Source organism: Artemia sp. Qi Xiang Cuo, chromosome 1, assembly GCF_049724085.1.
Source record: "Artemia sp. Qi Xiang Cuo chromosome 1, ASM4972408v1, whole genome shotgun sequence".
Classification (NCBI taxonomy): Eukaryota; Metazoa; Arthropoda; class Branchiopoda; order Anostraca; family Artemiidae; genus Artemia; species Artemia sp. Qi Xiang Cuo.
This window is the reverse complement of record NC_142794.1, coordinates 101110971-101127894: the sequence shown is the minus strand read 5'-3', so window position 1 is coordinate 101127894 and position 16924 is coordinate 101110971. Positions and strand designations below refer to the sequence as shown.

The window sequence follows — 16924 nt, the reverse complement described above, 5'->3', positions numbered from 1 at the left end:
TTGAGCTGCACTGACCAATCCTGCGATCCCTGGAAGCTCTTGAAGAGAACGGAAATGCAGAAACTTCTGCAAAAGCTGTGCAATTGCTGGACATGATGCGTCAGTCGCAATTTGTGGTGTGTCTCCTTGTGTTCAAACAGCTTTTTTGTCTTACACTTCTACTATGCAAGACTCTTCAGTCAGTTAACTGTTATTTGGCAACTGCATGCAGGCACATGGAAACTGTCCTTTCAAAAACAAAGGAAATGCGAAGAAATGCTGCTACTGCTTTCACGTCTATTTTCGACGAAGCTCAGCGTTTTGCCAGCGACTTAGGACTGGAGATGACTCGTCCAAGGACGAGAGGTGGCCGGAGTATGCATGCAGACGATCCAGACCTTCTCAACCACTATAGAACCTCACTCTTTATTCCTTTCCTGGACCACTTCACTTCCGAGCTGAAACAACGATTTGTGCTTCACCACAAACTGCTGTCAAATCTCAGCGTCCTTTCTCCTGCTAAAATTGCTTCTGTCGGTCTGAAGGCATTAAACCTGGAGTCATTGGTTGAATTGTATGGCGATATTCTTCCCGAGCCAGACTGTCTGCAGCAAAAAATTTAGCTATGGCGCATCAAGTGGGAGAATGTTCCGGTATCAGAGAGGCCTACTTGTGCTGTGTCTTCGCTTCAGGCATGCGACGCTTGCTTTTTTCCAAATGTTTTTCTTCTTCTGGCTGTTTTTGCGATGGTACCTGTTAGCACTGCTACTCCTGAAAGAAGTTTCTCAACGCTCAGAAGGCTCAAAAACTGGCTGAGAAATGCAACAGGAGAAGAACGATTGAGTGGCTTAGCCCTCCTTGTAGTTCATAGGGACGTTAACATCTGGCCTGACAAGGTCATCGACATTTTTGCAGGGAAGCAAAATCGTCGCCTGGATTTCGTTTTATAGATATTCGCCCTTAATTTTAGCTAAAAAAAAAAATATATATATATAGACTACTTCTACTATTTTGCTTCTTTTTGCGTTAATTGTTTTTGCTGTCTCAAAAAAAAAAATTAGCTTGTAGTATTTAACTCTGTATGTAAATACTTGTCTTGTTTTTTCGTTACTGAAAAAAAAAAAAAAATGTCCCTTAAAGATACGAAAGTATGCCTAGTGGACGCGTTCTCGTTCGCAAGGAGCGGACTAACCGTCTCGAGCTAACGTAATGTTGCTCGAGGATGTTAGACAAAGTCCACGGGAAAAAATCGGTTAACTCCCCCCCCCCTGAACAAAAATCCTGGATACGGCCCTGAGTCCGGAGCTATAGGAATATCGAACTTTTTAAAAAGCCGACCACTTAGAAGGATTATATCACGAAGTTTCTGATTATTAAATTTCACCAAGATAGGGCGTGTCATGCCTGGTTTACTTGTCCCGAAGCCAAAACATCTTTAAAATCACTCCTGGTCAGACCAAGTTGAGGTAGATGGCGGCTTGGCTTGTCGCCATAACCTCTTCTACAAGTCTTCTTAGAGGTGGGTTAATTGGTTTTATTTTATAAATGATCAAGTTTTGCAGTTTAATCTCTTTTTCAAGTTGTTCTCGTCTTTTTTTTCTTCGGATAATTGGTTTCGAAGTAGGTTCATTTCAGATCTTACTGTCTCATCACAACTCTTTGGCTTGGCCTTTAGGACCTCTGGTTCCAATTTGATCGCTGAGACACTAGTGGTGACTTCGCGTAACTGGTTTAACTTAGAATGCATTTGCGATAATTTATCAAGAATTGCTGCCATCCCAGTTGGTTCAGTCAATTTCATTCTTGTCCTTAGACTCATCCCAAAAATATTATAACGAAAATATTTAACAAAAAACGAAATTTACGAGCGATGGAGCAATTATATGCCTTGCAAAAGTCAAGTATGCCATCTCAATATGGGTTATCCAACTAAGTAACATTGAACTCGACGTGGTACCAACTCTATAAATTGGTTTTAATGTTCATTGGTCTGAATCTACACTCTTACTGATATTTTTTACAATTATTTTCTCCTTTCTTATTTCACGTTGGCCCAAGCAGTTGAGTGAAGGACATAAGTTTCGAGTCGTTTGAAAAACAAGTTTTTGTGCCATTTTAGACAATCCGATTTTTTTTTTTTTTATTATTATTATTATTATTTCAGTTCCCATGCACCAAGAACTTAGGAATATAAGTTTAAAGATTTTAGAAAAAAAAGAATTGACGCTTTTTCAGGCGCCTTACGTGGTGAACTAAGTAGAGAGGGGGGCGCTACTCCCACGCGAACCACGTGGTTTATGGTTTTCTCACTGAGAATGAAAAAAACAGGAATTTTCTCACTTGAAAAACCAGGAATTTTGTCTGTTTTATGGTTTTTGTCAGTGAGAATGAAAAAACAGGAACTTTCTCACTTTCATGGATGTCAACAGCAATTTATGTATGTTTCATGGTTTTTGTCAGTGAGAATGGAAAAACAGTATTTTTCTCACTTTGCTGTCAGTCATTAATCAAATTGTTTCCGGGCAAAGTTTAGTAATGTCTGACAGGTACTGCTCCAGGAATAGATCCAAGTCATTAATGTCTTTGCCTCGGAAACAACTCTTTTGGTTGAACTCCAAAGGATATTAATAACCAAACGCCATGGAAACAATTCTCCAAGAAACATCTTAGCGATGAATAGTTATAGCGAGGGAATAAGGTTTTGTTATTAATTTGAAATGCATTAGCGCAAAGATGCCAAAAACAAAAGGAACGCGCTGAGTTACGTTTAGGGGATTATTTGGACGAAACGAGTTTAGAAAAGTTATGGAACTATTTCGGCGAAAGATTTTTGAAGAGGTTTTGGAAGAGGATTTGAAGGTCAAACTCTGTGGTTGTCATAATACACAAGTTCCATTTGGACAGTGTCGTGAGGTCCTCTACCCCAACCCCACAGGGTTCCGATCCCCCGACCCCAACCCCGCAGGAAGCCCCCTGGTCCTCAAAGGTCCCCCAACCTCCCAAAGAGCCCCAGCCCCCCCTCCAAACGCCCTCCACAGACCCGCAAAGGCCCTCCCCAGGTCCTCAAAGGGCCCCCCGGACCCCCAAGGGCCCCGGACCCCCAAGACCCTCCCCCGATTCGCCAAGGTCCCCCGGGCCCGCGACGCGCCGCGGGCCCGGAAAGCGCCCCATGGGGATGCGCCGCAGGGGGATGCGCCGCGGGGTCGGGGGAGGCGCCGCAGGGATGCGCCGCAAAAAAGTAAACGTAACAGTAAAACGTTTGAACGGTGATCCCCCAAATGTCCTCCCCATAACCCCCTAACCAAGGCACCACCTCGTCCCCAAAGGGTAACTCGGGTCCCACCCCGCCCCCCAGACCCCCCAAGCGCCTACCCCGCCCCCGGCGTTGGGTGTTGTTTGTTGTGTGTAAACTATGATTTGGGGTGTATGGGTTGCTATTTTTGACTTTTCTGAGTTGGATTTCTTAGTCTTTCATTGGTATGTGTTGTCTGAAACCTATGATTTGGGATGGGTGGTTTGCTATTTTGACTTTTCTGAGCTGGATTTCTTAGCCTTTCATAGGTGTGTGTTGTCAGAAAATTATGATTTGGGAAATAGTTTAGAGTTTTTAGCTTAGAGTCTTAGCTTAGAGTTTTTGTTAGAGTTGAAGTTTAGTTTATTAGTAGTTAAGAGTTTAGAGTTTTAGCATAAAGTCTTAGCTTTGATTTTTTGTTAGGGTTCTAGTTTAGTTTAATTTTAGTTAAGAGTTGAATGTTTTAACTTAGAGTTTTCGTTGAAGTTCTAGTTTAGTTTAGTTTTAGATAAGAGTTTAGAATTTTAGCTTAGAGTCTTAGCATAGAGTTTTTTGTTAGAGTTCTAGTTTATTTTAGTTTTAGTTAAGAGTTTAGAGTTTTTAGCTGAGAGTCATAGCATAGAGATTTTGTCGAAGTTCTAGTTTAGTTCAGTTTTAGTTAAGAGTTTAGAGTTTTGGAAAACTTACACACACACGCCAAAACTTACACACACACACAAAAAATTACACACACACACACACAAAAAAACTTAAACATCAAAACAACAAAAAACTCACACACACACAAACAAAAACTTAGAAACACACACACACACACACACACAAAACTTACACGCACACACACGAAAACTTACACATACACGCCAAAACTTACACACACAAAAACTTACACACACACACACACACACATACACAAACTAACTTACACACACACACACAAAAAAAACTTACAAACACAAAAACAAGCACACACAAACACACACACAAAAACTTACACACACACACACACAAAAAACTAAAACCCAAACACAAAATCTTAGACACACAAAAACTAACACGCACACAAAAAAACATACACCCACACGCACAATCTTACATGCAAACAAAAACTTACATGCACACAGAAACTTACACACACACACAAAAACTTACACACACACACACAAAAACTTACACACACACAAAAACTTACACACACACAAAACTTACACACACACACACACACACAAAAACTTACACGTGCACACGAAAACTTACATGCACACAAAAACTTACACACACACACACAAACTAACACTTACACACACACACGAAAAAAATTACACACACAAAAGAATAGAATATATCAAAAATACACACACACACACAAAAACTTTCACAAAATAGCAAAATATTAAATTATACAACATTATTTCCATCTACATCTTTAATACACACACACACAAATTATTACACTCACGCACAAAAACTTACACACACAGAAAAACTCACACACACACACACACTAAAACTTATGCACACACACACACACACACACACACACACACACACAAAAAAAAATAACACAAGCACACGAAAACTAACATCCACAAAAAAACTAACATGCACACAAAAACTTACAGACACTCACAAAATCTTACACTCACACACAAAAACTTACACACACACTAAAAATTACACACACACACGAAAAGTTACACACACACACACAAAAACTAACACACACACAATAAAACTTACACACACACACAATAAAACTTACACACACACGCCGAAACTTACACACTCAAAAAAACAAACACACAAACACACACAAAAACTTACACATGCACACGAAAACTTACATGCACACAAAAACTTACATGCACACAAAAACTTACACGCACACACACACACACACAAACTTACACACACACACACAATAAAACTCACACACACACAAAAAAACTTACACACACACAAAAACATACACACACACACACACACAAACAAACACATGAACACGAAAACTTACATGCACACAAAAAACTTACATGCACACAAAAACTCACACACACACACACACGAAAGCTTACACACACACTCCAAAACTTACACACACACCAAAACTTACACACACACACACATACACACACACACACAAAAACTTACACATGAACACAACAAAAGCACACACACACACGCACAAAAACTTACAAACACACATGCACACACAAAACTTACACACACTCACACGAAAACACACACACACGCCAAAACTTACACACACAAAAACTTACACACACACATACACACAAACTCACACACACAAACACAAAAAACTTACACACACACACAAACACACACAAACTTACAAACACACAAAAACTTACACACACACACAATATCTTAGACACAAACAAACTTACACAAACACACAATAACTTACACCCACACGCAAAAAATTAAATGCACACAAAAACTTACATGCACACTAAAACTTACACACACACAAAAACTTACACACACACACAAAAACTTACACACACACAAAAACTTACACACACACAAAAACTTACACACACACACACACACACAAACAAAAACTAACACATGCACACGAAAACTAACATGCACACAAAAACTAACACACACACACACACGAAAACATACACACACACACGACAAAACTAAAACACACAAAATCTAAGACACACAAAAACTAACACACACACACACAAAAAAACTTACACCCACACTCAAAAACTTACATGCACACAAAAACTTACATGCACACAAAACCTTACACACACAAAAACTTATACACACTCACAAAAACTTACACATACACACAAAAACTTACACACACACACACGAAAACTTACGCACACACACGAAAACTTACACACACACACACGCCAAGACTTACACACACACAAAAACTTACACACTTACCATATCACAGTTACATTGTCTGAATTTTTCAAATTTTATTTTGAATTTCTGTCGTGAAATGCAAGAGTTGGAATATTTCAGTAGTGACTTGTTGTACTTTGCCTTCTCACAGTTACATTCTCTTGATTTTTCGAAGTTCATTTTGAATTTCTGTCATGAAATGAACGAGTTGGAAAATTGGGGTCTTCGTCCACCAGCCTGAATGGTGGAAATCCACTAGCTCAGTATTGGGGTCCCAGTCCACCAGCCTGAACGGTGGAAATTCACTAGCTCAGAATTGGGGTCTTAGTCCACCAACCCGAATGGTGGAAATCCACTAGCTCAATATTGGGGTCTTAGTCTACCAGCCTGAATGATGGAAATTCACTAGCTCAGAATTAGGGTCTTAGTCCACCAGCCTGAATGGTGGAAATTCACTAGCTCAGAATTGGGGTCTTAGTCCACCAGCCTGAATTGTTGAAATTCACATTAGACGAGGTTACGTGTGCACACACACACACACACAGAGAGACGACTAACACACAGGGACAACACACACAGAAAGAAACTGAATTACAATATGAATATGATCAGGAATTGTTTACAAGTCAGGTTGGCCGAGTGGTTAAGGCGCTAGACTCAAGATCTGGTCCCCATACGGGGTCGTGGGTTCGAACCCCACACCTGACAATTTTTTTCTAATGTACTTTTTTTCTTTTATCATGTCTTGTGATTTCACTAAATAAATTCTGTAAAAGGATTTATGCAGAACCTAAATTGTTAGGGCCTTTAATAGATTAAATAAAAAAAACTAGAAAAGTGCAAAATGTTCAAATTCTCTTCTGAATTTTTCTTAAAGAAGAGAAAAAAGTTAGCCCAATTCTGAACTTTATCAATGAAACTGAATTACAATATGAATATGATCAAGAATTGTTTACAAGTCAGGTTGGCCGAGTGGTTAAGGCGCTAGACTTAGGATCTGGTCCCCATATGGGGTCGTGGGTTCGAGTCTCACACCTGACAATTTTTTCTTATTCTAAATCTTTGGAAACAGCCTCGATTTCTGACCATTTAAGTTTTGATGTTAGTGTTGTCAGTCAAAAGCTATGACTTTGAGAAAAGAGCTTGAGAAAATTGCCTGATTATCGAAAAATGGGGAAACATCCTCCAAAAGTCGACAGGAATGCACCCCCCGGCGCTTTCTCGGATATGTTGAATGAAATATGCAAAGTCGACATAGCTTTATTTAATTTTTTAAGGTTAATTTAGACGAGGTTCTGAATTTTCTTAAAGAAGAGAAAAACGTTAGCTCAATTCTGAACTTTACCAATGAAACTGAATTACAATATGATTATGATCAAGAATTGTTTACAAGTCAGGTTGGCCGAGTGGTTAAGGCGCTAGACTTAAGATCTGGTCCCCATATGGGGTCGTGGGTTCGAGTCCCACACCTGACATTTTTTTCATATTCTAAATCTTTAGAAACAGCCTCTATTTCTGACCGTTTAAGTTTTGATGTTAGTGTTGTCAGTCAAAAGCTATGACCTTGAGAAAAGAGCTTGAGAAAATCACCATGATTATCGAAAAATGGGAAACATCCTCCAAAAGTCGACAGGAATGTCACCCTCCAGCGCTTTCTCGGATATGTTGAATAAAATATGCAAAGTCGACATAGCTTTATTTCATTTTTTAAGGTTAATTTAGACAAGGTGACGTGAATGAAAATGAAAAAAGCTCACACTTCAGTTCTTAATTTCACAAAGTCATAAAACATTCAAAGTTCTCTTCTAATTTTTCCATGAAAATAAAAGGGTTCTACTTCAGTTCTGTTTTTCTCAAAGAGATGAAAAAATTTAAAGTTCTATTCAAATTTAAAATTAAATTTTAACTCCTTTGTATTATTGATTTACCCCTCAAATTTTTAAATTAGAAAATGAGAGACTCGTTCTATTATTAAAGACAATCGTTCAAACTCGTTCATCTAACCTCCAAAACAATAGGTTAGGTTAGGTATAAATAAATATTAATAAATAAATAGAAACATTTCTACATGTTTAAGTTAGGTTAGGTTAACTTATCATGAGCGCTCATGATAAGTTAACCCAACCTTTTCCGGCGAGTAGGGTTAGGTTAGGCTAGATTAAGTTAGGTTAGGTTAAGTTAGGTTAGGTTAGCCCACGTACGCTTCACTTAGGTTAGCTTAGGTTAGGTGAGAGACAGGCAAAAAGTTAGGTGTATGATTAGGTTAGGTTAGATTAAGTTAGGTTAGGTTAGGTTAAGTTAGGCTAGGTTAGCATACGTACGAAGCTATGACCTTGAGAAAAGAGCTTGAGAAAATCACCATGATTATCGAAAAATGGGGAAACATCCTCCAAAAGTCGACAGGAATGTCACCCTTCAGCGCTTTCTCGGATATGTTGAATAAAATATGCAAAGTCGACATAGCTTTATTTCATTTTTTAAGGTTAATTTAGACAAGGTGATGTGAATGAAAATGAGAAAAGCTCACACTTCAGTTCTTAATTTCACAAAGTCATAAAACATTCAAAGTTCTCTTCTAATTTTTCCAAGAAAATAAAAGGGTTCTACTTCAGTTCTGTTTTTCTCAAAGAGATGAAAAATTTAAAGTTCTATTCTAATTTTAAATTAGATTTTAGCTCCTTTGTCTTATGGATTTACCCCTCAAATTTTTAAATTAGAAAATGAGGGACTCGTTCTATTATTAAAGACAATCGTTCAAACTCGTTCATCTAACCTCCAAAACAATAAGTTAGGTTAGGTATAAATAAATATTAATAAATAAATAGAAACATTTCTACATGCTTAAGTTAACCTAACCTTTTCCGGCGAGTATGGTTAGGTTAGGCTAGATTAAGTTAGGTTAGGTTAAGTTAGGTTAGGTTAGCCCACGTACGCTTCACTTAGGTTAGCTTAGGTTAGGTGAGAGACAGGCAAAAAGTTAGGTGTATGATTAGGTTAGGTTAGATTAGGTTAAGTTTAGTTAGGTTAAGTTAGGTTAGGTTAGCCTACGTACACGCGCGTACGTAGGCTAACCTAGCCTAACTTAACCTAACCTAACCTAACTTAACCTAACCTAACCTAATCATACACCTAACTTTTTGCCTGTCTCTCACCTAACCTAAGCTAACCTAAGTGAAGCGTACGTGGTCTAACCTAACCTAACTTAACCTAACTTAATCTAGTCTAATCTAACCATACTTGCCGGAAGAGGTTAGGTTAACTTGTCATGATCACTCATGATAAGTTAACCTAATTTAAAAATGTAAAAATGTTTCTATTTATTTATTAATATTTATTTATACCTAACCTAACCTATTGTTTTGAAGGTTAGATGAACAAGTTTGAACGATTGTCTTTAATAATAGAACGAGTCCCTCATTTTCTAATTTAAAAATTTGAGGGGTAAATCCATAATACAAAGGAGTTAAAATTTAATTTTAAATTTGAATAGAACTTTAAATTTTTCATCTCTTTGAGAAAAACAGAACTGAAGTAGAACCCTTTTATTTTCATGGAAAAATTAGAAGAGAACTTTGAATGTTTTATGACTTTGTGAAATTAAGAACTGAAGTGTGAGCTTTTTTCATTTTCATTCACGTCACCTTGTCTAAATTAACCTTAAAAAATGAAATAAAGCTATGTCGACTTTGCATATTTTATTCAACATATCCGAGAAAGCGCTGAAGGGTGACATTCCTGTCGACTTTTGGAGGATGTTTCCCCATTTTTCGATAATCATGGTGATTTTCTCAAGCTCTTTTCTCAAGGTCATAGCTTCGTACGTATGCTAACCTAGCCTAACTTAACCTAACCTAACTTAACCTAACCTAACCTAACTTAATCTAACCTAACCTAATCTTACACCTAACTTTTTGCCTGTCTCTCACCTAACCTAAGCTAACCTAAGTGAAGCGTACATGGGCTAACCTAACCTAACTTAACCTAACCTAACTTAATCTAGCCTAACCTAACCCTACTCGCCGGAAAAGGTTGGGTTAACTTATCATGAGCGCTCATGATAAGTTAACCTAACCTAACTTAAACATGTAGAAATGTTTCTATTTATTTATTAATATTTATTTATACCTAACCTAACATATTGTTTTGGAGGTTAGATGAACGAGTTTGAACGATTGTCTATAATAATAGAACGAGTCTCTCATTTTCTAATTTATAAATTCGAGGGGTAAATCCATAATACAAAGGAGCTAAAATTTAATTTAAAATTAGAATAGAACATTAAATTTTTTCATCTCTTTGAGAAAAACAGAACTGAAGTAGAACCCTTTTATTTTCTTGGAAAAATTAGAAGAGAACTTTTAATGTTTTATGACTTTGTGAAATTAAGAACTGAAGTGTGAGCTTTTTTCATTTTCATTCACGTCACCTTGTCTAAATTAACCTTAAAAAATGAAATAAAGCTATGTCGACTTTGCATATTTTATTCAACATATCCGAGAAAGCGCTGAAGGGTGACATTCCTGTCGACTTTTGGAGGATGTTTCCCCATTTTTCGATAATCATGGTGATTTTCTCAAGCTCTTTTCTCAAGGTCATAGCTTTTGACTGACAACACTAACATCAAAACTTAAACGGTCAGAAATAGAGGCTGTTTCTAAAGATTTAGAATAAGAAAAAAATGTCAGGTGTGGGACTCGAACCCACGACCCCATATGGGGACCAGATCTTAAGTCTAGCGCCTTAACCACTCGGCCAACCTGACTTGTAAACAATTCTTGATCATATTCATATTGTAATTCAGTTTCATTGGTAAAGTTCAGAATTGAGCCAACTTTTTTCTCTTCTTTAATAAAATTCAGAACCTCGTCTAAATTAACCTTAAAAATTTAAATAAAGATATGTCGACTTTGCATATTTCATACAACATATCCGACAAAGCGCCGGGGGGGTTGCATTCCTGTCGACTTTTGGAGGATGTTTCCCCATTTTCGATAATCAGGCAATTTTCTCAAGCTCTTTTCTCAAAGTCATAGCTTTTGACTGACAACACTAACATCAAAACTTAAATGGTCAGAAATAGAGGCTGTTTCCAAAGATTTAGAATAAGAAAAAATTGTCAGGTGTGGGACTCGAACCCACGACCCCATATGGGGACCAGATCCTAAGTCTAGCGCCTTAACCACTCGGCCAACCTGACTTGTAAACAATTCTTGATCATATTCATATTGTAATTCAGTTTCATTGGTAAAGTTCAGAATTGAGCTAACTTTTTTCTCTTCTTTAAGAAAAATTCAGAAGAGAATTTGAACATTTTGCACTTTTCTAGTTTTTTTTTATTTAATCTATTAAAGACCCTAACAATTTAGGTTCTGCATAAATCCTTTTACAGAAGTTATTTAGTTAAATCACAAGACATGATGAAAGAAAAAAATTACATAAGAAAAAAATTGTCAGGTGTGGGGTTCGAACCCACGACCCCGTATGGGGACCAGATCTTAAGTCTAGCGCCTTAACCACTCGGCCAACCTGACTTGTAAACAATTCCTGATCATATTCATATTGTAATTCAGTTTCTTTCTGTGTGTGTTGTCCCTGTGTGTTAGTCGTCTCTCTCTGTGTGTGTGTGTGTGCACACGTAACCTCGTCTAATGTGAATTTCAACAATTCAGGCTGGTGGACTAAGACCCCGATTCTGAGCTAGTGAATTTCCACCATTCAGGCTGGTGGACTAAGACCCTAATTCTGAGCTAGTGAATTTCCACCATTCAGGCTGGTGGACTGAGACCCCAATATCGAGCTAGTGGATTTCCACCATTCAGGTTGGTGGACTAAGCCCCAATTCTGAGCTAGTGAATTTCCACCGTTCAGGCTGGTGGACTGGGACCCCAATACTGAGCTAGTGGATTTCCACCATTCGGGCTGGTGGACTAAGACCCCAATTTTCCAACTCTTGCATTTCATGACAGAAATTCAAAATGAACTTCGAAAAATCAAGAGAATGTAACTGTGAGAAGGTAAAGCACAATAAGTCACTACTGAAATATTCCAATTCTGGCATTTCACGAGAGAAATTCAAAATGAAATTAGAAAAATTAAGATAATGTAACTGTGATATGGTAAGTTTGTGTAAGTTTTTGTGCGTGTGTAAGTTTTGGCGTGTGTGTGTGTGTGTAAGTTTTCGTGTGTACGCGTCAGTTCTCGTGTGTGTGTGTGTGTGTAATTTTTTGCGTGTGTTTGTAAGTTTTTGTGAGTTTGTGAAAGTTTTTGTATGTGTAAGTTTTTGTGTTAATGTTAGTTTTTGTGTGAATTTAAGTTTTTGAGTGTGTGTGTAAGTTTTTGTGTGTCTAAGTTTTTGTGTGTGTAAGTTTTAACGTGTGTGTGTTTAAGTTTTCGTGTGTGTGTGTGTGTAAGTTTTTGTGTGCATATAAGTTTTCGTGTGCATGTGTAAGTTTTTGTGTGTGTGTGTGTGTGTAAGTTTTTGTGTGTGTGTAATTTTTTTTGTGTGTGTTATTTTTTGTGCGTGTGTGCAAGTTTTAGTGTGTGTGTAAGTTTTTGTGTGCATGTAAGTTTTTGTGTGCATGTAAGTTTTTTAGTGTGTGTGTTAGTTTTTGTTTGTGTTTAAGTTTTTTTGTGTCTAAGCTTTTGTGTGTGGGTGTAAGTTTTTGTGTGCGTTTGTAAGTTTGTGTGTGTTTGTGTGTGTGTGTATGTTTTTTGTGTGTGTGTGTGTAAGTTTGTGTGTATGTGTGTGTGTGTGTGTGTGTGTGTGTAAGTTTTTGTGTGTGTGAGTTTTGGCGTGTGTGTGAGTTTTCGTGTGTGTGTGTGTAAGTTTTGTGTGTGCATGTGTGTTTGTAAGTTTTTGTGCGTGTGTGTGTGAGTTTTTGTTGTGTTCATGTGTAAGTTGTTGTGTGTGTGTGTGTATGTGTGTGTGTGTGTAAGTTTTTGTGTGTGTGTAAGTTTTGGAGTGTGTGTGTAAGTTATAGTGTGTGTGTGTGTGTGTGTTTGTGTGTGTGTTTGTGTGTAAGTTTTTGTGTGGATGTAAGTTTTTCGTGTGCATGTGTGAGTTTGTGTGTGTGTGTGTGTTTGTAAGTTTGTGTGTGTTTGTAAGTTTTGGTGTGTGTGTGTAATTTTTAGTGTGTGTGTTTGTGTGAGTTTTGTGTTCGTGTGTGTGTGTGTGGGTGTAAGTTTTTGTGTGCATGTAAGTTTTTGTTTGCATTTATGTTTTCGTGTGCATGTGTAAGTTTTTGTGTGTGTGTGTGTGTGTGTAAGTTTTTGTGTGTGTGTAAGTTTTTTCGTGTGTGTGTAAGTTTTAGTGTGTGTGTGTAAGTTTTCATCTGTGTGTGTAAGTTTGTGTGTGTGTGTGTGTGTAAGTTTTCGTGTGTGTGTGTAAGTTTTTGTGTGTGTGTGTGTGTGTGTAAGTTTTCGTGTGTGTGTGTAAGTTTTCGTGTGTGTGTAAGTTTATGTGTGTGGGTTTTAGATTGTGTGCGTGTTTGTTAGTTTTTGTGTTCATGTTAGTTTTTTTGTGTTTGTAAGTATTCGTTTGCTTGTGTAAGTTTTTTTTGTGTGTGTGTGTGTGTGTGTGTGCGTTAGTTTTCGTGTGTGTGTGTGTGTAAGTTTTTGTGTGTGTGTGAGTTTTTGTGAGTGTGTGTAAGTTTTAGTGTGTGTGTGTAAGTTTTTGTGTGCATGTAAGTTTTTGTGTGCATGTAAGTTTTTGAGTGTGGGTGTAAGTTTTTGTGTGTGTGTGTGTTAGTGTTTGTGTTTATTATATTTTGTGTGTGTGTAAGTTTTGAAGTGTGTGTGTGTAAGTTTTTGTGTGTGTGTGTGTGTGTAAGTTTTTGTGTGCTTGTAAGTTTTAATGTGATTGTGTATGTTTTTGTGTGTGTGTGTGTGTGTGTGTGTGTGTGTGTAAGTTTTTGTGTGTGTGTAAGTTTGTGTGTGTGTAATTTTTTGTGTGTGTGTGTGTGTAATTTTTTGTGAGTTTGTGTAAGTTTTTGTGTGCATGTAAGTTTTTGTGTGCATGTAAGTTTTTGAGTGTGTGTGTAAGTTTTTGTGTGCGCATGTTAGTTTTTATCTGTCTAAGCTTTTGTGTGTGGGTGTATGTTTTTTTTGTGTGTGTGTGTTTGTAAGTTTGTGTGTGTTTGTGTGTGTGTTATTTTTTGTGTGTGTATGTTTTTTGTTTTTTTGTTTATGTGTGTGTGTGTGTGTGTGTGTGTGTGTGTGTGTGTGTGTAAGTTTTTGTGTGTGTAAGTTTTGGCGTGTGTGTGTGAGTTTTCGTGTGTGTGTGTGTAAGTTTTGTGTGTGTGTGTGTGTGTTTGTAAGTTTTTGTGCGTGTGTGTGTGAGTTTTTTGTTGTGTTCATGTGTAAGTTTTTGTGTGTGTGTGTGTGTGTGTGTGTGTAATTTTTTGTGTGTGTGTGTAAGTTTTGGCGTGTGTCTGTAAGTTTTCTAAAACTCTAAACTCTTAACTAAAACTGAACTAAACTAGAACTTCGACAAAAACTCTATGCTATGACTCTCAGCTAAAAACTCTAAACTCTTAACTAAAACTAAAATAAACTAGAACTCTAACAAAAAACTCTATGCTAAGACTAAGATAAAATTCTAAACTCTTATCTAAAACTAAACTAAACTAGAACTTCAACGAAAACTCTAAGGTAAAACATTAAACTCTTAACTAAAATTAAACTAAACTAGAACCCTAACAAAAACTCTAAGCTAAGACTTTATGATAAAACTCTAAACTCTTAACTATTAATAAACTAAACTTCAACTCTAACAAAAACTCTAAGCTAAGACTCTAAGCTAAAAACTCTAAACTATTTCCCAAATCATAATTTTCTGACAACACACACCTATGAAAGGCTAAGAAATCCAGCTCAGAAAGGTCAAAATAGCAAACCACCCATCCCAAATCATAGGTTTCAGACAACACATACCAATGAAAGACTAAGAAATCCAACTCATAAAAGTAAAAAATACCACGCCATACCCCCCAAATCATTGTTTTCTGAAAAAATACAACACCCAACGCCGGGTCCGGGGTTGGCCCTTGGGGGTGGGGGGGGGCGGGGTGGGAGTCCGGGGAACCTTGGTGAACTGGGGGGTTCCTTCGGAAGTGGGGTATGGGGAGGGCAGTTGGTGGATCACCTTTCGAAATTTTTACTTTTTAGTTTACTTTTTGCGGCGCATCCCTGCGGCGCATCCCCTGCGGCGCCTCCCCTGCGGCGCATCCCCCGACCCCGCGGCGCACCCCCCGGCGTCGCATCCCCATGGGGCGCTTTCCGGGCCCGCGGCGCTTCGCGGGCCTGGGGGACCTTTGAGAATCGGGGGAGGGTCTTTGGGGTCCGGGGGGCCCTTTGGGGGTCCGGGGGGCCCTTTGCGGACCTGGGGCGGGCCTTTGAGGGTCTGTGGAGGGCGTTTGGAGGGGGGGGCTGGGGCTCTTGGGGTGCTTGGGGTATCTTTGTGTACCGGCGGCTTGTTTCGGGGTTGGGGTTGGGGGATCGCAACCCTTTGGGGTTGGGGTAGAGGACCTCACAACACTGTTCAAATGAAACTTGTGTATTATAACGACCACAGAGTTTCACCCTCAAATCTTCTTCCAAAATCTCTTCAAAAATCTTTCGCCGAAATAATTCCATAACCTGTCTAATACAGTTTCGCCCAAATAATCCCTAAACGTAATTCAGCGTGTTCCTTTTGTTTTTGGCATCTCTGCGCTAATGCATTTCAAATTAATAAAAAACCTAATTCCCGCGCTAAAACAATTCATCGCTAAGATGTTTCATGGAGAATTGTTTCCATGGCGTTTGGTTATTAATATCCTTTGGAGTTCGACCAAAAGAGTTGTTTCCGAGGCAAAGACATTAATGACTTGGATCTATTCCTGGAGCAGTACCTGTCAGACATTACTAAACTTTGCCCGGAAACAATTTGATTAATGACTGACAGCAAAGTGAGAAAAATACTGTTTTTCCATTCTCACTGACAAAAACCATGAAACATACATAAATTGCTGTTGACATCCATGAAAGTTAGAAAGTTCCTGTTTTTTCATTCTCACTGACAAAAACCATAAAACAGACAAAATTCCTGGTTTTTCAAGTGAGAAAATTCCTGTTTTTTTCATTCTCAGTGAGAAAACCATAAACCACGTGGTTCGCGTGGGAGTAGCGCCCCCCTCTCTACTGAACTAGTGTTTTTTTTCACTTCCTATGTACCAAGACCTTAGGAATACAAGTTCAAAGCTTTTAGCAAAATAAAGTAATTGGCCCTTTTTCAGGTGCCTAATTTTGCGTACCATTCCAGTGGACATTGTCCGTCACGCGTCTACCCAAAATCAATCCAGTCTTTTATCCCTTATTTCTCTGACTATCTTACCTCAGTTCTGCCCTAGGAAGGACATATGTATGATGATAGATAGACTTATCTATCAACAAATGAAATAACATCATTTTTATACAATCCTAAAAATGGCTTATCCCAGATTTCCCTCTCAATCACTCGGACTATCTGTCTTGGCTTTTTCTACAATTAGCCATGTCTTGATGCCTACTGCAAAATACTAGATAAATACTAGATTTTCAATTTAAAATCAACCGTTGATTTTGAATTGAAAATCTAGTATTTTGCAGTAGCCATCAGGACATTTATAATCGTAGAAAATGCCAAGACAGATAGTCCGAGTGAATGAGAGGGAAATCTGGGATCAGTGTTTTTTTTTTTTTTTAGTTCCCATGCACCAAGAACTTAGGAATATAAATTAA

The 16924-nt window shown here is 38.0% G+C and overlaps 1 protein-coding gene and 4 non-coding genes across 5 annotated transcripts in view; 3 read left to right on the top strand and 2 right to left on the bottom strand.

Annotated features, from left to right (window-relative positions):
• The window catches only part of LOC148957006 (uncharacterized), a 63631-nt gene that overhangs the window by 25658 nt on the left and 21049 nt on the right, over positions 1–16924 (top strand). The gene's annotated exons all lie outside the window — the stretch shown is intronic.
• On the top strand, positions 6792–6874 carry TRNAL-CAA (transfer RNA leucine (anticodon CAA)). The gene has a single exon. It is a non-coding gene; the product is annotated as a tRNA-Leu (tRNA).
• Positions 7559–7641, top strand: TRNAL-UAA (transfer RNA leucine (anticodon UAA)). The gene has a single exon. It is a non-coding gene; the product is annotated as a tRNA-Leu (tRNA).
• Positions 10846–10928, bottom strand: TRNAL-UAA (transfer RNA leucine (anticodon UAA)). The gene has a single exon. It is a non-coding gene; the product is annotated as a tRNA-Leu (tRNA).
• TRNAL-UAG (transfer RNA leucine (anticodon UAG)) lies at positions 11281–11363 on the bottom strand. Its single transcript has one exon. It is a non-coding gene; the product is annotated as a tRNA-Leu (tRNA).